This window comes from Theropithecus gelada, chromosome 10, assembly GCF_003255815.1.
Source record: "Theropithecus gelada isolate Dixy chromosome 10, Tgel_1.0, whole genome shotgun sequence".
In the NCBI taxonomy this organism is placed as follows: domain Eukaryota; kingdom Metazoa; phylum Chordata; class Mammalia; order Primates; family Cercopithecidae; genus Theropithecus; species Theropithecus gelada.
Window position 1 is genome coordinate 92,984,580 of NC_037678.1, and position 24,869 is coordinate 93,009,448.

At 43.5% G+C, this 24,869-nt stretch overlaps 1 long non-coding RNA gene across 1 annotated transcript in view; it reads left to right on the plus strand.

The window, feature by feature from the left end:
* The first annotated feature begins 3,074 nt into the window (after nucleotides 1-3,074).
* Nucleotides 3,075-24,869, plus strand: part of LOC112633646 — a 46,947-nt gene continuing 25,152 nt past the window's right edge. The window contains exon 1 of the long non-coding RNA XR_003121562.1: nucleotides 3,075-3,347. This is a non-coding gene — a long non-coding RNA (uncharacterized LOC112633646). The remainder of the gene's footprint in view (nucleotides 3,348-24,869) is intronic.

Here is a 24,869-nt window from a genome sequence, read left to right on the forward strand (position 1 = left end):
GTTTGTTACTAACAGAGAAATGTAGTTGATTGTTGTATATTGAGTAGCCTTGTAAAACTCATAATTTCTAATATCTTATTCTGTTTTCTATGTAGTCAATCATTATCTTCAAAATAACAATAGTTTTGCTCTTTCCTTTTTAAATCTTTACGCTTTTTAGTATATTTTTCTTGTCTTACTCTATTGGCTGAAACTTCTACTCTAAATGTTGAAGGGAAATAGTTATTATGGGCATCTTTGTCCTTATCATGATTTCCAGAGGAAAGTATTTAATATTTCATTATTAAGTTTGATGTTTGCTGAAGATTTATTGTAGGTAAACAATATCACATTAATAAGTCCCCTTCTTCTTTCTAGTTTGTTGATAGTGTTTATTTTAAATAATAAATGAGTGTTATGCCTTATAATTGCTTTTTTGCATCTGTGAAACAATCACGTTTTTGCTTTATATTCTCAGTGTGATGAATTACACTGATGGATTTTTTTAACATTAAGCCAGCTTTGTGTCTTTGAGATAAACTAAATTTAGTAATGAAGTATCCTCCTATTTCATATCCCCGGATTCAGACTGCTGTTGTTTAGATTTTTTGCATCTGCAGTCATACATAATATTCATCTTTCATCTCCCTTCTACTATGAATTAAGGTTTCAAGTCTATGTTAGTCTCAAAAATGAGTTGAAGAATATACCTTCTTCCATTTTCTGAGAGTCTAAAAGATTGGAATTATTTCTCACTTAAATATTTTGTGAAATGTATACATGTGCAACTTCATTACCTAAAAAGGGCCATCTTCCAAATTACATTAAAATTTACACAATTACATAAAATGTCAATTGTAATAAATTATAATCATGTAAAATTACAACCACCTAATTAAAAAATTTAAAATTACAAATAGAGAAAAATCACATAAATTACAATTTTACAAAAACTACATAATACATTACAAACTTACATGACAAAACCTTCCCTAAAACAAGCTTTGGAGTCAGACCGTCTCTGTATGGATTTTGGCGCTGAGGACAGGCTGTGCAATCCTGTGCCAATCTCTACACCTCTGAGTTCTCAATGTCCTTATCTACCATGTGGGTTTGCTAATGGTTCCTCCACCTCTTTCAGATGTCAGGAGGAGTAAATGAAACAGTGATATGTAAATCAATTCGCCCTGAGCTTGGTCTATAAAAGATCTTTAATATTTGGTAACAACATTCATGATTATATGTTAATAATTTAATTATTCACTCAAGTGTTTATTGAGCATCTATTGTGGGGCCAGCACACTGGATACTGGGGAAGCAACGGGAGGCAAAATTGGATGTGGCCTTTCACGCACCTGGAGCAAGGATTCAGCGTTTGTTCCCGCAGATCCATGACCCACCCCCACTGAAATGAAATGGAGGCCGATGTTTACCGTGCCACCTCTGTGTACCTCTTTAGAGCTCTGCGTACTGCTTTTGTGCCAGATGGGCAAGAATAAATGAAAGCAGCCATTTCTGCTAGGGAGCAATCAGAGCCTAATACTGAGCTCTTTGGAAACCGACTCATAGCAGTCATAGGCAAGGGCCACTTCCTTTAGGAAATGAATGAAGACAACTTGCTTTTCCTAAGCTAGATTCCCCATTTGTATTTCTTGACAAGGGCTAAATGTGTCATACAAAGGACTGTTTTCATTGTCCCTGTTTTTCATAGTTTCCTCCAGGCCCCACCAGCTTCTCTGCTGCAGGGAGTTTACCAGGAAACAGGTGCACAAAAGGAAGAACTTGCTGAGGCCCTGGCAAACTGGAAACTCAATCCAGGTGGCCAAGGTCTAATCTTCCCCTACACCAGGTAATTTCTCTCCCTTGCATCTGAGCTTGTGAAATCAATATCAATAGTTCTCAGGTGGTCCATGGCTCTTCCAGTACTTCTGGAAATCTTTGCACCAGTACCTTTTTTTTTTTTTTTTGGCTATACATGGCTTTGATTCTCTGCTACACATTTCTCAAATGGCTTTATGAGGCCTCAGGAATAATACCTATTTCTTGGCTTTGTGTGAGGACTCAGTGAGACATGTCAGGAATGCTGTGATGTCTGGTTGGCAGCACGGAATAAGGGCTCATTTATTGGACTGCTTGTTGGGTCAGGTGGGGCAGTCTATCTGTAGATATACAGATACACAGATCCATGAACATATAGAGGGAGATACAGCTATAGATAGATGCATATGTACACATACATATAGCATATTCACATACATGTATTAATTCAACATTTTTTCTTTTTTGAGACAGAGTCTCAGTCCGTCACCCAGGCTGGAGTGCAGTGGTGCGATCTCGGCTCACTGCAACTGCAACCTCTGCCTCCTGGGTTCAAGCAATTCTTGTGCCTCAGCCTCTCTAGTAGCTGGAATTACAGATGTGTACCACCACCACACGTGGCTAGTTTTTTTTGTTTTGTTTTTTGTTTGTTTTTTTTTTTTTTATTTTTCGTGTTTCGCCATGTTGGCTAGACTGGTTTTGAACTCCTGACTTCAAGTGATCTGCCCTCCTTGGCCTCCCAAAGTGCTGGGATTACAGGTGTGAGCCACTGTGTCTGGCCTAATTCAACATTTTAACAAATAATCTAGTGCCTACTATGTGCAATTCACTGTATTCTTATTTACATGAGTGGATCAATTATTAGTCCTATTTGTGAAATGCAAAGAAAGAATGTAACATTTGAGTTTATGTAAAAAGTGTTGGAAAAACTGTTTTCCCAAATGAGCTAAGATGGAGCAATGGGACTTTTAGGGGTAGGCTTCACAAGTTACCTGCTAATCATTGATCTCAATGTAGGCTAACCCTGGGCAGTGAGAGATGGCCATTCGAGGGCACCACTGCAGAAGATCTGGCATTCTGCCTCCTTGTGGAGTCAGACTTTGGCCCCCTGCAGTGTTTACCATTGTGGGGGCATCAGATGCTGATGGGCAGAATGAATGTGGAGGAAGTTGGCTTCACTAGGGCAAGGAATGAATGGCCACCACTGCTTTTGTGCCAAAAGACTGAGCCTCCCTGGGAGAGTGGACAAGAACAGGCTGGAGGAGGGGGTGCCCTTCATCATCTTGTGAGCATCTGGGCCAAGTTCAGGGCTGGTGCTCTCGTTCAGATAGATTTAGCTGGTAGTGCAGAGATCTGTGAGCTTGCTTTTGCAGGACTTTAATGATATATAAAAGCAGCATGAAGTGCTCCTGACTGTGGATTAATTTGGAGAGGACTTTCTCTGTTGAAGAGTGGCAAGACTCTTGCAAGTTCTTAAAAATGCACTTGTTTGGTATGAGAATGAAAAGCAGTGGCTGAAGAACCAGTCTTCAATGGGCAAGGCTTCTCTGGTAAGTTAAACAAATTCAGGCTGGGATTTAGAGGAATTCATGCTCGTGTAAGGATTAGGGCATGCCAAAGTAAAAACTCCAGTATGCAAAAGTATTCCTGGGAGGCGATTTAGAAATACAGATACTTGCATTTATTTAACAGATCTGGAGCAGTTACTCTCTGCTGCAAAGGCTGCCACTACAGATGCAAGAGGAAAGGGCCCTCATGATTTCTGTTTGATTGTGGCCACCAAGTTTAAATGCGGGAATGTAGGAATTACAAAAGCATGGAGGAAGGGTGGGAATTTTTGAAACTCACGAATAACCTTGTAAACGGAAGAGCCTGTTTTAACCCCGAAAAAGGAATAAAAGACTTGAGTTTACATGGGAAGTGTTTTAAAAAAAATTTCCCCTATACCCTTGCCTTCTGGTTAATTCCATTTTAAAATTGCAATTTAAAGCTAAATTAAAAGTAAGCCAATGTTGTGGAGGCATGGAGTGGAATACAGGTCCCTGGGCCCCACTTCCCAAGATTTGGATTTAGCTGGTCTGGGATAGGTCCCCAATTCTGAATTTCTAGCAAGCTCCCAGGTATGCCAATGCTGCTGGTTGCACATCATACCTGGGGTGGCACTGAGTAAGAGGTTGTTAGTTTTCCATTTTTGAAGGTATTGAATAGAGAATGGTTCTCACATTTGGCTGCATTAGAGTCAACTGGGGAGCTTTAAACAAGCCCTAGTATCCTGACTGCATCCCAGACCAACAACAGCAGAAAGTCACCTAAAAGCAAGCTCACGGATCTCTGCACCACCAGCTACATCCATCTGAACGAGAGCACCAGCCCTGAACTTGGCCCAGATGCTCACAAGATGATGAAGGCTATGGGGTTCAGGCATCTGTATTTTTAATAGCTTCCCACATAGTTCAATGTGTAGCCGAGGTGAAGAACTGCTGCTCTGGGAGGAAATTATTTCAGGCAACGGCAACCAAAGGTCTTAGTCATCATGAGGTGTCAGAATCACTTTGGAGACCATGAATATTTTGTAACGCTTCCTGTCCTATCTTGAAATGAAATTCACAGACTGTATAATCTACTTACACGCATCATTAAAAAAAGTTCTTTCTGTAATATAAAGGAGGAACAAAAGAGAAGTTGAAAAAGGTAACTTTTGGTAAACAGACACACGCACACCCACACATACACACCCCCCCCCCCGCCCACACACATATTCTATAGGTGAATGCTTGGGTACAAGTTCTCTAGAAGACGTAATAAAGTATCCAGGTGTTTGTCCTGTAAGAATGTGATCCCCACAGCCCCAGAGCCAGGCCAAGCCTGGAGCACAGGACCAGTGACTCAGACACCACCGGCTTGGTGTCATGGTGCCGTGGTTTTCCATACTGGTGAAAAACGCTCAGTAAACTTCTGGACACAACAACACACGTTGACTGACTCTGCGTTCCTGCATATTCCGCTCATACTAAGTACCAGGCAATATTGCTCTATGATTACATGTCAGAGATTTAGGGTCTACGGTAGGTAATTACCAACTGGTTGTTCATCGACATGCATTTCGGGCTGAATTTTGAGCATTTCAGAAATTCTAGCTTCCCTCTTCCTTTGCCCAAATGCGAAGATGTCTTCACTATAATTGAGCAATCACAAACGGCCCCCTCGAATGTCTCAGAGCTCCCCGTTGAACACTCATGTGGAATAAGGAGTGACGGTGAGCTCACTGAAATGCACCCGACGCCAGGTGCATTCCACCTTCCACACCGCAGCAGCGTCCCGCAGGCCAGGGCTGGTGGGCGAAACTGTAGTGGGCGAAACTGTGGTGGGTGAAAATGCGGTGGGCTGGATAAAGGACTCCCACCCCAGATGGCCGCAGGGGTCCATTCAGGGGAGTGGAGAGAGAAGGGCTGTGGGCTTCCAGTCAAGCTTTACCCTCACTGAAAGTTCAGGTTCAGGGCCCAGTCCCCGAGCGTGAAAAGCGACCCTTATAGAAGAGGTAAAGGAACCTCCTTCAAATCCCCTGCACCCGTGCCCCTCCTTCAAAGAGAATCCTGGGAATTATTTAGCGATCTCCAGTGCCCTCTAGTGGCAGATACTTGTCATGCCAGGCACCAAAAGATGGTTAGTTTAATTTTTATTGTTTAAAAACATCACACAAGCTCATGCAGGTTTATACAGTAACAATCTCAAGCTTTCCTGCATTTCCTTTTATCATCCCAATCTTATTACACCCGAGAGAACATTTCTATTCCTTTCCTATGCATTTGCAAATGATATATATGTATATTATATATTCGTTTCTATATGTTACACAGAGATGTAGACATGTAGAAACATATATGTGCACATATGCTTAGGTACTTATACATAAGCATAAAATATATTTTGTATGGCATGTATGTATATCTATTTTATATTTACAAGTGTAAAAAATTTTAAAACTTTATATAAATATATAAAAATATAATACATTTAATTATATACTTTATACAATATGTTTATATAAAGTTTACGCTTATATTGATAATATATTTTTATGTACTATATAAAGTCTGAAAATATATTGTATAGGTTTATTTTTATTTTTATTTATTTATTTTGAGACACTTTCTGTTGCCCAGGCTGGAGTGCAATGGCACAGTTCACTGAAGCCCTGAACTCCGGGGCTCGAGGGATCCTCCCACCTCAGCCTCCAAAGTGGCTAGGACTACAGGTGCAAGTTGCCATGCCTGGCTAATTTTTTGTAGAGACAGGGTCTCCCTGTGATGCTCAGGCTAGTCTTGAACTACTGGGTTCAAGCAATCCTCCCGTCTTGGCCTCCCAAAGTGCTGGAATTACAGGTGTGAGCCACACACCCAGCCTGAGGTTTTTAAACAGCAGTTGATCTGACTGTTTCACTGCTGCATGGTGTTGTGCAGCGTGGAAATAACCTGACTGGTTTGATTTTTCTCCCCTACAGATGGACATTTAAACGGCTTTCATTTATCTTCCATTACAAGAATACTTTGTAAATCTATGTGAATTTTTCTATAAGAAACACTTCTAGCTTTTCATTTAAGTCAGAGACTCAAATCTGAAATGCAAAAGCTTGTAAAACTCTGAGGTGTTAGAAATCATCCCGCCCAAGGAGTGAAGTGAAGGGAAGTTTCATAAACTTGGAATGGAAGGAAAAGGCTGGACAGGAGTGGGATGGCGTGGCTGAGAGGGAGATAGGAGGCTGGGTATGGCTGAGGGGTGGGAAGTGTGGGATGGCGTGGCTGAGAGGGAGAGAGGAGGCTGGATATGGGTGAGGGGTGGGAAGTGGGAGCATTGTTTTCACCTAAAGCTGTATTCAGGCCCTGGGGTTTTTGTTTTTATATTTATTTAGTAAATAGATAAAACTTTAATCTGGTTCAAAATTCAGCAACAGAAAGGTGTTAGATTTCATTTTCCTCATCCTTCTGTCTTCCAGCCACATCATTCTCCTCCACAGAGCCAACCAAAGCAATCGGTGTCTTCTGCATCCTTCCAGAGATAGCTCATGCATAAGCAAAAAACCAAAAAACAAAACAAAACAACAACAAAAAACTTTCTTTCTCTTTCTTGTTTTCCCTTCAAAAACCACCAATAATTGTACCTGATATACATAGTCTGCCCCCTTTTCTCATTAAATAATGGGAGATTATGTCATTACGAAGAATCAGATTTCTTCATTCCCTTTGCCTGGCATTCCGTTATGTGGACGAGCTGTTATTTATTTAACCAGTCCCCACCTGAAGGACACCTTGGTTGGTTCCAATCTTTTCTATGACAACAGTGCCACAATGAGTAGCCTTGTACAACTGTCATTATGTGCATGTGTGGGGACACATGTAGGATATAGTCCTGGTAGTGGAATTCCTGGCTCAGAGTGTTTTTTGAAAAGAACTGCAAGTCGCCGTCTGTGGAAGCCTTGCCAGTTTGTACACTTGTGTGATTCGCTTCACCTCTACCAGCACTGGAGTCATTGAGTGTTATGTTATTTGTCAACTGGATAAGTGAAAAATGGTATCTCAGGGCGCGTTATGGGACATGTTAAAGTACGAGTGCAGTCAAATATCTTTTCAAACACTGATGAGTTTTAGTGCCTTTCTTTAGAGGAATCTTGGGTGCTGGTCTTACTGACTTAGAGCCTCTTCCTCAATCTGCATTACCTTAGCTGTCCCCAGTGCACTTTAGGGCATTACATGGATTTGGGTTTTTTTTTTCATCCTGCTCTCCTTCCTTTGGGAGTGGCCTCCGAGGCTGACATCTTCCCATTCCTCTTGCTTCCCTCCTGTCTCTGTCTCAGCCACGCCATCCCACTCCTGTCCACAAGCCGGGTGCACAAGCCATTCCAGAGGGACTTTACCTCACTGGAATGAACGTGGCAAGGGACCTGGGTGTTGTGCTCCTCCCTCCATGGGCTCTGGTGCTCTGGCTCCCGGTTTATGACCCATGATCCTCTCTCGTTCCATGTGCGTGACCTCTCCATCCGATAGCACAAGCAATTTTCAAACAGCCACTCCAGCTGGATGCCCCCAGGCAAGCCCTGCACTTTCCCAGCTTTACATCCTGGCCTGTGCTGCCCCCTCCATGTGTGATGCCCTCCTTGAGTCTGGCATGGGTGCATGGCTGCCTGCTCCAGCAGGTCAACCCTCGGGCACATGAACTTACCCTACACACGCTCTTGTGGCACCAGCTGTCTTCGTAGCTGGTGGCCACACCAGGAAACATTTCCTAGCCTCTTGTTTCTCTTGAAAATTGTGTCATCAAATCATAGCACATCGTAAACAGTTAAGAAGAAAATTAACATGCAAAATTAACAGAAGAAAGGGAAGAAAGAGAAAATGCAATCTGCCCCAAAGCTGTTCTCGACAAGTTTTTGGAGTGATTTCATATTATTTTAAGTTTTATGAAGAAAGTACAATTTTATGAATATTTGTATCTTGCTATTTCATATTCGCTGCAATTCAATGTGTAAAAGTTGCCACAGGGACACTAAGTGGTAAAGAGTTAATGGTCTTGCCATCCACTAAGTGCATGGAACCGGAATAGAACAGGGCCCTGATTCCCACTGCCCGAGGCCAAATTTCCATCCATGCCAAGCATGCTTTTCAGCATCTCCACTTTCAGTTGCTATTATCTCTCTGCCCTTGCTTCTTCCAGCACCCCAGGGAAAAAGCTCCATCACATTTTGGAGGGAAATAAAGAAATAGAACCAAAAACCTATTTGATTTCAGCTTTTGGTTGGTGGTTAATAACCGAGATAGCTCAGGCATTTTTCCAGGTTGGAGTGCAGTGGTGCCATCATAGCTTACTGCAGCCTCGAATGCCTGGGCTCAAGCGATCCTCTGGTCTCAGCCTCCTGAGTTGCCTGGTTAATTAAAAAAATATTTTGTAAAGACAGGTGTCTCACTATGTTGCCCAGGCTGGTCTCGAACTCCTAACCTCAGGAGATCCTCCTGCCTTGGTCTCCCAAAGTGTTAGGATTATAGGCCTGAGCCACTACACCTGGCCCAAGCATTTACTTAAAGAGGTGGGATGAGCAAAGAGTTCCTGGAGAGAAGCTAGCTTTCACCCGTCTTCCTGCTACCTGGAAGGTGCTGTTTGTGAATTCAGGATTCATCTGTCCACATTGATGGTTTTCTTAGCTTGTGAGGTTACTGAAACGCAATTATTATAGATCAAAAACTTTCCCCAGTGGCCCCTTGAGACAGGTTGAATAATGTCGTTTAATCTCTATAACCTTCCTCTGAAGTAGGCATGGTCACTCTCTCTTTTAATGATGAGAAAAACAGGGAAGAGAAGTCCATAGGAGGATGGAAACTTGGCCTCAGGCAGTGGGAATCAGGGCCCTGTTCTGTTCTGGTTCCATGCACTTAGTGGATGGGAGGACCACTAACTCTTTACCACTTAGTGTCACCGTGGCAGCTTTTACACATTGAATTGCAGTGAATATGAAATAGCAAGATACAAATATTAATAAAATTGTACTTTCTGCATAAAGCTTAAAATAATGTGAAGTCACTCAAAAAATGGTCAAGAACAGCTTTGGGGCAGATTCCTCCCTCCCTCCCTCCCTCCCTCCCTCCTTTCCTTCCTCCCTCCCTCCCTCCTTTCCTTCCTCCCTTCCTTTGCATGGAGAGATTGTTACAGGGAGGCCTATGGGATCCTGCTTCACTGTAGTTTGGGAGGCAAATGCTATGTGGGGGCTGGTAGGAGGCAGCGCTGTGCTTGCTGGAGTTACGCTCTAACCTGAGTTGGGTTTGCATCCAGCTGCTGGTTGACCCAGGGAGGTTTCCAGCTGCTGCCTGGAAACCAACAAGAAGAGTAGCGAGTTCCAGAAACACTGGAGTAAGATGGTGACTTGGTGAAAAAAAGTCTTTCTGGAGGAAAGGGAAAACACTCCCATTTTATTTTCTGTGAAATCTGGTGGCCAATGAAACCACTTCCCATTGACTTGGGTGGGGAAGGCAGATACTTAGATTCATGTTCCCAAAGGAGAACATTATGCAGTGGAAGATGTAGCTTCACAGTATGTCCCACTCTGTCAGGGCTCTGTGCTGCACATAGACTCTGATGTGAATTGGCATTCTTCCTCCCTGGGGTTGTGCAGTGCCCAGCCTGGGCAGCTGTATACTCCAGCCCTGGATAGGTTGATTTGTTTAAGGAAGGCTATTTGCTAGCAGGTATACGGAGATAATGCATTTTATATGTAGAGTTAGTGTCTTTTAAAAAGAGAAAGCTCAAAAAACCTGAAGACATAAAAAGCAATCTATTCACTCCTGCACCTCTCCCTCCTGCAGACACTGAGATCTTCCCCGGCGGCTCTGATCTGGGGGCTCCCTGTAGGTGCAAAGACCTGGTTCTTCAGACTCCATCCATGGAAGGGGGGAACACCAGTCACAGGGAAGTGGGCTCTGCATGGGGTTCCAGACACAGTAAAACAGGGCCTGGCACAGGTAGAATGGGGGAAAAGGGGGCCCTAGTCAAAGGGCAGGGCAGCCTCAAAGTTGACCCCAAGCCTGGGACCAGGGGGTACTTCTGCTCCCTTCTGCACCCAGAGTCGGAAGAAACAGTTCATTCCTCTTAACCCTTTCTTTGAATCATCCCTGCAACTTGGCATCCCTGAAACCACATAGGGAAATCACTCCTGTTGTAAACCCTTTCTTGGTGGCCCCCTGTGGCAGCAGTGACTTAAAGTCTCATCACTCATGGTAGTTGTGTTCTATAAAGCTGCCATGAACACTGAACTAGTAGACGCTGAATCGTTGCTCCTAGGAGAAGCATAGAGTTAGATTCCTGCTAGCCTCTGGTCATGTTTTGTCGACTGATCAGTACATAACCTCGTTCTATGTATGTTTCTGTTGACAGATGTCTTGTTTGAGGTATAGTGCGAACCCATTAGCACTGAACTCAGGACCAGCAACGCTGTAACTCAGGCCTGAAGGAAGCTTTTCTAGCACATGAATTTCCTCCGTAAGACACCTCACAGCCTCTTGTGCCTGGGAACTCTAGCCAGCACTGCAACACGATGCCTGGGGCCATTATAAATGTGATATCACCAAAGAAACCCCACAAAAATGTGAAAATCATGGCACTAAATAGACCACAAAAAGAATGCTTATTTGTAGTATGAGAACTGGAACCAGAAGGTAGGATGTCATTGTGTTCTTCCTCAGCACTGGGTGGCTCAAATTTCTCTCCACTCTGCCGGTGTCTTTGAGTGACCAGGAAATTGCTGGGAATATTGATTTTGGGATAACAAATAAATTTTATCGAGTAGCTGAATTTGCAAATATGGAATCCACAAATAATAAGGGTTGCCTGCATCTTGAGTTAATTGCCATTTAAAAACAATGTCCTTTTCCAGTTCGTCCATTCACCGCGGTCCAGGTCTCAAAAGTGATTCCTCCCAGGGGTCAGGTGGGCAGTGCAAGGGTCCGGTGGTGACTCAGGTGGAACAGAGGTCACTGGCCTTGTCCAAATGAGGCAGCAGCTCCTCTCCTCCTGCAAGCTGGGCAGGGGTTGGGGCCCCATGATTTTTACTTGGGAGGGGCCCATGATGGCATCTGTGTGAGTGTGGCCAGGGATGTCTCTGGAAGAGGAGGTTGCAGACCGAGATTTTCTGTTTATTTGGAGGGTGAATTTGGGGTGCTGAAGGGCACTGGAAGGTCTAGGGCTTCCTATGTCTTCCCTTAGTGCTACCTCTGGGACTCCATTTTGTCACAGTTCCTGGTATTTCATGAGAAAGCTGGAAATCCAGGTTTTTTTTTTTTTTTTTTTAATTAGAAATGTCAGGATTTAAAAATATAAACAGCTAACTAAAAAATCGAAAATCCCTAACCATTGTGCAAGCAAATGAAACAGGCAAAATAAACATGGGCAACTATGTTCCTAGGTGCCTGGTCAGCTGGGATACAGGTGAGAGGCTGACAGCAGGTGCAGGTAACCCCCTTACCCACTGCCTGTCCATTCTATGTGTTGTTGCTTGGACCCATTAACATTGTCTGCCACATATTTCTGTTTGGAGAAAGTTCTGCTACTGTGGGTGAGTCTTGTCTATACTGAAGGCAGGGCTGAGCTGCAGTCGGTTACAAAGTCTACCTTCAGTGGGATATTGTAAGGGTTCATATGAATTGAATTAACAATATTTTTATATGTGAGGCTACACAATCCTAAAGGAAATGTGACTTCTACAGAGAGAATGAAGATGTTCCTAGCACTTTCAAGTATATCGAGCGTTCCTCCAATAAGTGCATTTTTTTCATCTTGTGCATCTTGTGTGTGAAAGCTTTCTGTGAGGTTATGTCCATGAAAACAAATGCCTTTTTTTCTTTTCCTAATAAAAGCAGAATAATGAAAGATAAGGATAAGGTTACACCATGGCTACAGTGGTTGTCAACAAGCCTTTTGAGATTGTCTTTTCTGTTGAAATCGGTTAATGAATTGGAGTTTTCCACTGAGCTCACGGAAGGTAGCTTTTCAGATCTGGGAGCAGATAATCAGAGACACTTTTCCCATGCAGCATTTTGAAGGGCATCGTTTGGTCTTGTAGCTCTACCAACTCGGTCTGGTCCAGGACCAATCTTGCTAATTACCACAGGTGGACCTTTGGCCCAAGGAAACAAACAAGGCTTTGGGGCACTTCTCCGTGGCCGCCTTGGGACCGTTCAGAAGTGATGAGCGGCCAGTCTGGAAGCCGCTTGGGTGATAATGATTCTCGAATGGGCTTTTATGTGGACGAGCAACATGACCTAAGGCACCAGGGACACCAGAAAGGACACTTTTTATGCAGCTTGAGATGTGAGTAGAGAGCAAAAGAGATTTCAAAAGATGGGCACCGCCGCTCTCTCGACATTATAAAGTGTCTTCTGAGTGACAACAGTGCATCCTTGTGCACGAATTGCACTTAAGCTTCGTATTTTTGGAAAATGACAATCTGTGTTTTCCGGTTACTATGGACCCAGTGTAGGCCTAGAGGTTTTATGTGTGCAGGACCTCATTCATGAAACCCTTCCAGTGATTGGGAGAGGCAGGAGTGGTTCTTGCCCCCATTTTACAGGGGAGGAGACTGAGGTCCCTGAGCTAGTGAAGGATCCAGCTGGGACTCTCGAGCTCAAGTCTGTGGATCCCAAAGCTTATGCTTGTTGAGGCTCAAGAGACGATAGAACTCGCAGTGGCTTGGATGTGGCAGGAACTCATTTCACTTGTCTTTTCTCAAGACATGGGTGGTGGGAGTCATCAGGCTGACAGAGCATCTGATGGGAAGTTCAAAGGACTTTAGCCTGGTTAGCAGTGTGTTTGGAATCACCTTGTAGGGTTGACCTTAAATCATGGGGATTTTTGCAAATTCATTATCAATGTAAAAAAAAACAAAAACAAAAACAAAAACGCCTGTTAGTGATGCCAGGGGAGGGCCATTGTGGATTACCGCTTGATTAATCATGGCTGAGTAGGGAGAGTTGCTGTCATTTTCCTTTTTCTTTTGTTTCTGTGAAGCTCCTCACCTTCCTATCTCAGCCAGATGTCTTCATCAACCCCATCTCCTTCCAGCTCCTTGGGAAACTTACCACATCTGTTTTCTTTTTGCTTTTGAATAGTCTTTTTCTGTCAACTGGACCCTTCTTGTTTTCTTTTTCACCAATGTTGCAAAAGTTGAAAGAATTGTACAGAGAACGTCACACACTTACCACCCAGATGCCACGATTGGCATTTTCTGTATGTGCCGGATCACACATCTGCTCTTCTGTCCATTCTTCTAACCACCCGCCAAGACTTTAAAAAAATGCATTTCAAAGCAAGTTGCAGACATTTTACACTCACTTCCTAAACACTTCAGCTTGCACACCACTGACCAGATTTCAAGATTCATTTTTGTTTCTTTTCTGTTAAGTAAAAATTTACAGTGAAATGCATAATTCTCACATGTAGCATTGGGCAAGTTTCCCCCATTGGCTTTTAATACATCTGCTAATCTCTTCTATTACAAAATCAAGCCCAATCTGCCCTCACCTCAGGCCTATTCAGCTACTGCCCCGAGATGCTCCTCCTCATTTCCAATCAGACTTTTTGACAGCACTGTCCCCGTTTCTTCCCTCCAGCCTCTCCCTGCACCCATCTGGCCCATTCCCTACCCATCCTGGCATCTTCACTGAGGTTACCAATTCCTTCTGTGTCACCAAATCAAGGGATATTTTCTAGTCGTCACTCTCCTTAGCTCTCGGTGGCACCTCAAGCACCTTTCCTGCGGACACACTCCCTTGCCTGACTTGCAGGGTGTGACGCTCCCTGGGCTTTCCCCACAGCCTTCTGGCCACATTCTTTCTCTCATTGAAGTCTCCTTTGCCATTTTCTCGTCTGAAATTAAGTATTGGAATTGCTTAGGGCTCAGCAATTCCACACTTTTTTTCTGACTCCATATTTTCACAGACATTGATCTCATCCTCTTCTGTGGTTTCCATTTCCTGCCCCCTACCCACAACCCTCACATCTGCATGCTGCCTGGCATCTCTCCTGCAGCTCTAGGCCTGTATTCCAGCTCAGCGCTCCTTCTTGGATGGTCCAGAAGCACCTAACATGTTCATGTCCAAAACCTGACTCAATCTTTCCTCTTCACACTTGTTCTCTGTCTTAGTACATTTTGTGTGGCTAGAATGGAATATCTGAAGCTGGGTAATTTATAAAGAAAAAAAGGTTTGTTTGGCTCACGATTTTGATGGTTGAAGAGTTCATGATTGCATCTCTGCATCTGGTGAGGGCTTCAGGCTGCTTCCACTCACAGTGAAAGGGGAACCCCGACTCGCAGAGATCACTGGTAAGAGAGGAAGCAAAAGAGAGTGGGGAGGTGCCAGGCTCTTTTTAACAAGCAACTCTTGCTGGAACTAATAGAGTGAGAACTCACTCACTCCCATGGGAGGGCATTGCTCTATTCATGGGGGATCTACCCCATGACCCCAACACCTCCCACTAGTCCCCACTTCCCAGCACTGACACACTGGAATCGACTTCAACAGGAGATTTGGTGGAAACAAACCATGTTCAAACCACAGCGTCCTCCTCTACGATTCCCCCAGCACAGGGAGTGGCATTACCATTAACCCAGGGGGCATCACTGGCCCCTCCTCCACTGCCAAATTGTATTGATTTTGCTTCTCACAATTTTGTCTTGATGCCGACTTCTGCTTCTCTCCACCACCATAGTCAGGGTTCATATCTAGCTGAGTCTCCCACCCTCTTGACGCCCTCCCAACATGCATTCTCCACCCAGCAGCCAGAGTTCTGTTCTCAAAACACTAGCCTGGTTCTGATGCTCCCCTGCCTACACCGGCCAGTGGATTTCCAGTGTCTTCTGTCTTTGCAGGGATTGCAAGGATCTTCTGGGTCAGGCCCCTGCCCACTTCTTCAGGCTCCTCTCTCTACCCTCCGACCCCACCACTCTCTATTCTCCAACCTCACCAGCCCATCATGGCTTGGTTCCTCTCACCGCTGACCTCTGCCCATGCTCTTCCCTCTTCAGGAAGCCCTTGCCCCTCTCCTTGTCTGCCCAGGCCTCCCCATATGCACAACTTGTCCTGCAAATGCCTCCCTCATGTTATGTGTCTTATGACGCCACATGCCTCTCCTTTCAGATACTTAGCATGGTCACACTTTTACATTTCACTGTGAGCATCTTTGATTAATGTCCTCTTCCTTGTGGAAGCTTCATGACAGTATTTTTTTCCTTTGCCTTTGTTGGATCTTCAACACCTAGTGAAATGCCTGACACATATTAGATACACAACTGTTTGCTGACTGAATACATGAAATTTCATTCTTTACATATTCCTAATTTTTTAATGGAAGGCAATTAATGTTAGCCAAGGTACCAAAATTGGAGAATTACTGTAATAGCTGTGGTTCAGATTTTTGAAAATATTTTGATAAATCTGGGACATCTAGTTCCTTGGGCGGGAAACAAAGGCTCACTCATGTCACCACAGTTTTTAAAAAAATTTGGACAGTGGTCATATGCTCTGTGGCTTATAGAGCAGGGGCAGGAGACCTGGAGCCTGGCTATTAAGGGTGAATGCCTCCTGGTTATGCTGTTATTCTTGTTTGCAGAATGGGACAGTCACATGCCCCTAGGGTCTCCAGGACTTGTGAGAATAGGGTAATATTTATGTGTCTCTGCAAAACGGTAAAATCACATTAGTCCACTGCGGAAGGGGCAATCATGTTTAGGATCAAGATTCCACCAAATTTTCCTGTTTTGTCTTGCAGAGGGCAGGACACTACCCCTTGGACCATAGTGGGAGGGGCTGCTCTATTGGGTCATCCTGCTTTGGAGACTTGAGAACTGGGCTGAATCAGTGTCACTCTTATTATTATTAATGTTGCGATGATTGGTATTTCACTAGGACTGGCTCTCTGTAAGCTCCGGCCATCCCATCGGGCTTCAGTGGCCTGCAAGAGCTTGGCCATGATGCTCCAGCTGAAGGGCGCTTTGGTCCCTGATCCCAGGGTGACGGGCAGCTCAGTGGGAATGTACCTCCATCCGAAAGCACAGGGAGCCGGTAACCCAGGGGATGGGCTCTCCAGAAGCTGCCAACCCAATACTTCTGGGAATTGGCTTTCTCTTTTCCTTGTTGTGGAAACCTCACCAGCTGCTTCATGGGGGAGGTTAATTAATGCAATTAACAACAAATGCCTTAATTGCAGATGTTTAGAGAGACACTTTACTATTATTATTGTTATTATTGTTTTGTGTGCAACTCTCCGCACACTTGGATATCTCTTTATTAAAGCAAATAAAGCCATAATTAGGTGCAGCCCAATTCAAACAGCAGCAGCTTGGAGCAGGAAACCATAATTCAAGAACAAGAGGCGTTCTCGACAAATATTATGTTGTCTGCCTAGTAACTGGTTGTGTGCCAGGGTGCTGTGAGCTGCTTCAGAAGAGCTCTTACCTGCTTTCTCTAAAGCCTGGACAGACCGGGGAGGCCGGGTTGAAGGAGACAGGCCGTGGGGAGCCAGGGCCATGCTGGTAGCCCCCTCAGAGAACGGGCCCTTGAACAAGCCCACAGGCCAGGGGAGCTTGTATTCCAGGAGGCTTTGATTAGAAGCTGGGAATTACACAGGAGCTGGGAGTTAAGGGAAAAGAGAAGGAAGACAGTTTACTGCTCTTAAATTGTGGTTTTGGAGGATTAGAAGAAAGGAACCAGACATCGGGTCAGCATTTCAAGGCGAAACAATTGAGAAAACACACATTCCAGGCCTTGACCATGGATCAAGGCCTTGACCGTGAAGTCTTTAGCTGTGTTTCCCGATTGCACAGACGGCTTATAGTGTGAAGTTGTGTGCATCGATATGCTAATGACGGCCTCTTTAAGTGAAATTAATGCCCGGATTGTGTGCTTAGAGCAGCCCTTCATTATTCCCTGTGATATGAAGATGTGTTGGAGATTCTTCCCGGCCTCTCAGTGACACTCTTCATACAAAATTTATCTCTTTTATGGGTTTGAAGCTCTTTCAGATACATATCAAAGACCTTTCCATGCCTCTACCCTGCATAATATATTCTGCAACAGCTTATAATAAATCATCCTCCTTCCCTGACTGGTTAGCCGTGAGCAAACATGGCTATTGCTGGCACCGAAAGGATGCGAGATCCTATTTAATGCTTTGCCTCTTGTGTTACTACTGTCTGTCCTTCCATCTTCCCTGGGGAGCCCCACAAAATGGCAAGGGGCTGGAGTCACCCCCAGTGCTGTTCTGATTTTAAAGCCACTGTCTGGGTTGATGACATAGGAAATGTAACATGCTGTTCTTTCACATTGAAATAATCTTTTCCTCTCTTTTGCCTCATTTTCTGATTTCACAAGTAGACATGGCACAGGTACCCACTGTATTTCCAAGGGACTTAGGTTGACAAGGGTGACCATATTGGTGGTTGCTTGTGAGCTGAGCATAGATGGGCATTGTTGCATCTGGTTGAGGAGAGAAATCAAATGAAACAAAGGGAAAGATTGTCCAAAATGGTGGTCTCTGGGCTAGGAACTGCACCATGGCTGCTGGCTGCTAACACGGGAGGCGGATCCCACTCTAACATGGGTGACTTGGGAGAAAGCCTCCCTCAGAGAGGTTCCCTGTGTGGGCACAGAGGGATCATGCTTTCCGATGCTCACGAGTCAATGGGGCTCTTGTGTTTGGTGTGAGTGGTGGAGCAGAAGAATAGGTAATTTTTTTTTTTTTTAAGAAACAGAATTTGCTTTTGGTGGGGTTATTCCCAAAGGCCAATGTGTGTTAAAGGAAATGCACCCTGTGATGGATATGGCTAGCTGCACCCCATTTCCTCACCCAAATCTGCTTGCTTTTTCTTGTGTAGAAATTTATAGCTGGTGAGATGGTTGCATAGAACAAATGGGACATTTTCCAGATTCCCTTGCAGCTAGCTGTGGTCATTGAGGTTGACCAAAGATTAAGTAAAATTCCCAAAATCATACAGCTAGAAAAACAACAGAGGCAATATTTGAACCCAAATCTGTTTGATTCCAAAACCAGTGATCTTTATTGTCTCCTTTCATTCTCTTAGAAGATGGAGAATTTCAATCAGGTGGTTTTTAAAATTTCCAGAGAATAAAGAATACGCTTAACAAAAATGACTTATCTTATATTTATAGTATTATTATTAACTACAGACAATCTATTGAATAGGTAACATATATTACTATACATCAACAGATAAAAACATATCATTGGGACAACTACTGAATGGTTTTTCATAAATTATAAAAGTAGTTCAATTAGCTTTATTGAGGTATAATTTACATAGAATAGAATCTGTAGACTTTTGGTAGATAGCTTGATGAGTCTGGCAGATGTACACAGTCATGTAACCATCTTCACAATCAAGACATAGGACATTTCCATTACTCCAAAAGCTCTCCAGGCTGTTGTGTATTCAACCCGTCCTTGCAACTCCAGCACCTGGTAAACACTGACCCGTTTTCTGGGACTATTGTTTTGTCTTTTCTAGAACTTCATATATATGAATTAACTCTTGCTTTCCGATTATTATATTAGTGCCGTTTTTATTAGAAGGTTGTTTTGGAGTAGAAAGTTTGGGGTTTTCCTTTATAGCACTGCAGAATGAAGTCATGTAGACCAAGCAGCTATTGCTTTACAGACTCAGTCCAGTGCTGTTTTCCCTATTGCAGAGGGAATGGGATTTACATTGTAAGCAGCCTTAAAAAAATGGCCATGCACTTCCTCAGAGCCACTCTGCCAGTTACCTAAACTAAGCCACCAGAATTTACTGATGACACTTGTGAGTAGGTGAACTCTTGATGCACTTAAAGAGGAATGTTTAATATTTGTGAAGAATATTGGAAATGTCCAAGTCAGAGCATGTTAATTGGATGCATGCAGTAGTTGGGAGGTGGGCTGAGGATGCTTCCAAGCTCTGAAGGCTCCTGCTAAGTTAGCAAATGTTTTGTCTAAGAGTAGACATGAAAAAATGCAGCATTGTCTGTCTACAGTTCTCACCAGAGCCAGACCTGTAAAGTTAGGCACCTTTGCTGTCAGCTGTGTTGGGTATTATTCTTGGAGTCCTTTGGACAGCACCAGAGTCTTGACTACAAAAGCCAGTCATGGCTGGACTCCCTCAGACGCTTCCCCACATCTGCCTCACGTTGACTTATAACCCTTGAGTAGGTAGGGCTAAGAAGACAACTTCTATTTCAGGGTATTTTAGTTTGGATTTCCCCAGAATCAGATCCTGAGACAGATTCGAGTGATGATCTGGATAAACATCCTCAGGGGATGGGGCAGTGCGACAGGGAAGGGAAGCCAGTTACACCGGCAACTGGAGCACAGTTCCTCTAGGAAACTATGGGAGATGGTGGCGAGCTCGCAAGGAAGAGGCCAAGAAGCTAAGGTCCTCGTGCTCCCAATCCCTGTCTGTGGCTGGGTAAGGGCTGCGTCCGGAAGCATCAGATCGCCAGGACGCCTGGCTTACCCTGCGGGCTTGTGGTCAGTGCATTCCAGAGTACACAGGAAGCAGCCTTTGGTGTGCAAGGGCAACACTGAGGGGCTTGGGCAGGGCACCTGCAGGGACTGCTACACAGACCATACCAGGTTCCCTTCTTCATACTCTGTCTAAACCGTGACTACCTCTCTGCACCAGCCATCACACTGTGTTCCTCATCGGTTTGCACTGGGCCGTGGCTCTTTAGTATCTCACCATTATTGCCTTTTCTAGAAGACTTCTAGGATCTGCCTAGATAACTCCTCCTCAGCCATCAGATCTCATCTAAGCACGCTTTTCTCAGAAAGGCTTGCCCTGGCATCCTGGTGAGCGCAAGTCCCGCTGCCACATGCTGAGGGGGCGTTGGTGGACAGGCCTGCCCAGTGCTCCTCAAGAGGCTTTTCAGCAGAAAAACACATTTTCCAGACTCCCGTGGGACTGGGATTTATGGATTTCTTTCTTTCTTCTTTTTGAGACGTCATTGGAAAGTGTCTCTGTAGCACAGGTGGAGTGGAGCCTTCCTTCTGATTTTTCCACTTTGTGCTTTCTGCATTCCTGTGCATTTCTGGCAAGCAGATCTGGAGATGTGGGGTTGTTCTGTGGTTCCTTTCCAGCAGTCAAGTTTTGTAGTGCCAAGAGATCAATGGAGGGAAGGTCACTCATTATTTTGCCCTTGTGTATCTGTCTGGTGTGCTGTGGTTTAGACCAATAGTTGAGATGATAATGGTTTCCTTACTGATCTGTGGATCACGGAAAAGGTGGTATGTTCCCAGAGCCTCTCGATTCTCTGTCTCCCTGATGGTCCCATGGTTGGTGGTTGTCCTTGAGGAAGAGGCCCATGGTATTGCTGAGAGTAACTGGAAGTCTAACCTACAATCTGCTCCTCCCACTCTTCCAAAGATTTTGTAAGCACTCAGCCCACCAATTAAATACTCTCTGCTAAAAAATAGGATGTGATGACTTATGTCTCCTAAAATTGAACTTCAGTGGATATATCTCATTACACAAATACTTCTTTTTGTGTTGTTTTATTTTGAAAATTGACACATAATAATTGTACATATTTATGGGTACAATATGATGTTTTATTACATGCATACCGTGTGTAATGATCAAATCAGGGTAATTATCATATCTGTCACTTCATGCATTTCTAATTTCTTTGTGATGAGAACAATCAGAAACCTCTCTTCTAGTTATTTTGAAATATACATTATATTATTGTTAACTACAGTTGCCTTACTGTATTTTTTAAATTTTATTTTTATTTTCCACATACTTCTACTTGGAAGCAGTTTTATAATTATTTGTGGGAGTATATAAAATAGGGGTTGTCTATTCAGAAGGTCCCATGACGATGGAGTTATATCAGCTTTAGTTAGTATAATAACTTAGGGCAATGGTTCTCAAACAGGGGTGACTTTGTCCCCCAGGAGACATTTGGGAATATCTGGAGACTTGGGTAATCAAAATTGAGATAGGCGCTTTTGGCATCGAGTGGGTAGAGGATGGGGACACTGCTCAGCATCCTAGAGTGCACAGGACAGCACCGACAGTAACGAGTCCCCCAGCCCAAACTGTCAATGGTGTTGAGGTTAAGAAACTTGGATTTATAGATTTCTTTCTTTCTTTTTTTTGAGACAGGATTTCACTCCCATAGCTCAGTCTGGAATGCAATGGCACAATCTTGGCTCACTGTGTTCGGGGGATCCTCCCAACTCAGCCTCCCAAGTAGCTGAGACTACAGGTGCACACCATCACACCCAGCTAATTTTTTGTAATTTTAATAGAGAGGAGGTTTAGCCCTGTTGTCCAGGCTGGTCTCGAACTCCTGTGCTCAAGTGATCTGCCTGCCTTGGACTCTCAAAATGCTAGGTTTGGGTCAGGTGAGGTAGCTCATGCCTGTAATCCCAGCACTTTGGGAAGCCGAGGCAGATGGATCACCTGAGGTCAGGGGTTCAATACCAGCCTGGTTAACTTGGTGAAACCCTGTTTCTACTAAAAATACAAAAAATTAGCCAGGTGTGGTGGCAGGTGCCTGTAAGCCAGCTACTGGGGAGGCTGAGGCAGGAGAATCGCTTAACCCGGTAGGTGGAGGTTGCAGTGGGCCGAGACCACACCATTGCATTCCATTACTCTTGGGAAACAAGAGTGAAACTCCATCTCAAAGAAAAAAAAAAAAGTGCTAGAATTACAGGCATGAGCCACCATACCTGGCTGGTTTTCCGAAACTATATCAGATAGTGGACAGGATCTTTGGGAAAGCAGAGAGCTTGGTGAAATGCACAAGCACAACCCAGACTGCTCCAGGAATCTTTCTCATGCTGCCATCCCATGTCTTTAAGCACTAGATGCCAGAAGCCCTCCTGGGCAGGGGCGTGATTACTGATCCTTACTGTGCAGAGAAGGACATGGAGGTACGCTTGTCTTGACACAAGCTTGGGTCTGTTCTAGTCCATGCTTTCCTGGACTCCCACACTCTTCCTTTCGTAGGACGTCTGTTTGGAAAAAAAATCACTAATAACCTGACTGAATGACTTGTAAGTCCTAGCAAGTAATAGAATGGCATTTGTCTCTTTTATCCAAATTGGTCATGTTTTGAAAGATTTTATGACTTTAAGGTAGTCATTTTGTCTAGACATATTTCTGTGTGGGGAGGTGTTATATATTTATGCACATATCGGCTATTTAATTTTTAGATAATTCAAGAATATATTATCATCATAGAAAACATCAGACAATAAAGAAGTACACAGAGAAAAAGTGAAAATGCCATTTAAACCCCTGTCCCTCTTCACTTTCAACCCCACCGCCCTTCCCAAAGGTACCTGCAGTTACATTCTGGTGTATATTCTAGATATTTGGTGTGCATATATTTTCTATGTGTTTACATGTGCAAACATGCATGTAGACAAGGCATGGTCTTGTTTTCAGGATTTGTCTAATCCTTGTGATCATATGCATTATTTTGCAACTTCCTTTCTCCATCCCCCCTCTCACACTTTCTTTTTCTTTTAGCTTGATGTGTCTTGAAGAACTTTATACCCAGGAATGTCTGGCTTCACCTCATCCTATTGGCTGCTGCGTAGTGTGGCTTGGGACAGATATGCTGCATTCAGGCAACTACAGAGCGGTGATCACAAGCTCTCAACCTGCTGTCAGCCTGCTGGGGTTGAAATTGTGGCTTCACCCTTTGTAAATATGTGACCTTAGACCCTTTACTTAGCTTCCCTGTTGCCTGTTTTTCTCATTTGTGGCCTGGTTCTTCATCTGTTAAAAAAATTGTGAGCTTGTTGAAGTCATCCACTTCCGACAGATTAATACGATGTGCTTATACTGTAGACACCATCTATCCATTTTCCCTGGGTCTTGATATGAGAATGGATGCAGTTTGAATTGCACTGAAAGCTTCTTTCTTCTTTTCTAAAATTTTCTTTTCCCTAGCAAAAGAATTCTAAGAAGATGTAGTTGAAACCCAGGTTTTGAAAATTCCGAGCTTAAGAAATTATATTTTATATAGCTTCCTAGAAAATTTTCCTTTATGACCTGCTGGCTACAGGCAGGATATCAGTTGATTCCAATGATTCTTTATTTCACCTTGGCATGTCTTTTATCAGAAATCATATGGAAACTTTTTAATTTATGGGCTTTTATTGCAATCCTCAATTCACCCTGAGTAGTCTATTATGAAGTGTTCTAGAGGTTCTTATTGTCCCTTATCAGAGAATTGTATCTCGGCGCAATTCATCTGTAGTCATTCTTCACAGAGAAAATCTTTCATATTACCTTTCTTTCATCATATAACGACAACTCTTGAATACATCATTATTCCACAATGAGCTTATAAATTATTATCATTAGGCAATTTTTCATATAATCTGATTTTATAAACTGTTTCTTTTTATTATCATTAGAGGGGAACCAGTAAATGCATCTATCAGTTTTGATCCACCGTGATAACAGTAATAGAAAAACTAAGTAAGGACATCTTACTGAGTCGCAAACATACTGGATTTGTAATGACTTCAGACCAGGATATTCATGTGCAAATAGCCCAGCAGCATGGCCCTCTCTTATGAGTCACAGTGCCACCCATAGTGGCATCTTAATTGGTAATGCCCAGATGTCTTAAACTGGATTTTTTTTTCCCCACAGAAATGAGTTTTTATTTTTATTTTTTTCTTTTTTGTTTTGAGACAGGGTCTTGCTCTGTCACCCAGTCTGGAGGGCAGTGATATGATCATGGCTTACTTGAACTTTTGGGTTCAAGCAATCCTCCCACCTCAGCCTCCAGAATAGCTGGGACTACAAGCATGCATCATCACACTTGGCTAATTTTTTGATTTTTTATAGGGACGAGGTCTCACCATGTTGCCCAGGCAAGTCTTGATCTCCTGGGCTCAAGCAGTCCTCCCACCTCTGCCTCCCAAAGTGCTGAGATTACAAGATTACAGGCGTAAGCCACTGTGCCTGACTTCCAGATTTGCATCTTAAAGGGCTGTTTCATTGAAGTAAGTTTTAAAAATGTAAAATAAAATATTTTTAAATGAAGAAAAAGCCAAAGTAGATTACTTAGGAATATGTGATTTGCTATGTGTAATGGTAACCCAAGACCCCTCACCTTCGACCTATCTGCCTCCCCAAAACCTACTTACCTGTTCTTAGAGAATGAATATTTTTTTCATATAGAAGTAGGAAGGTACATTTTTTACATATGGCTTTTAGATCAGCATTGTCCAACAGAGCTTACTGTTCTGATGATATGCGTGTTTATCTTTGGTTCTGTTCAGTATGGTAGTGGTGGCTGCATGTAACATTGAGCTTGTGGAATGTGGCTGGTGCTACTGAGGAACTGAATTTTAAATTTTATTTAACTTTAACACTTAAATAGTTTCACGTGGCTAGTGGCTATTGTCTTGGATAGTGCAGTTTTAGGTTGTCCTTAGTTGTAGTATGTATATTCTGTGTTACTGCTTGTTTCCAATAGTATGGATAATTGAGAATCGACTAGTTTTTTTTCTCC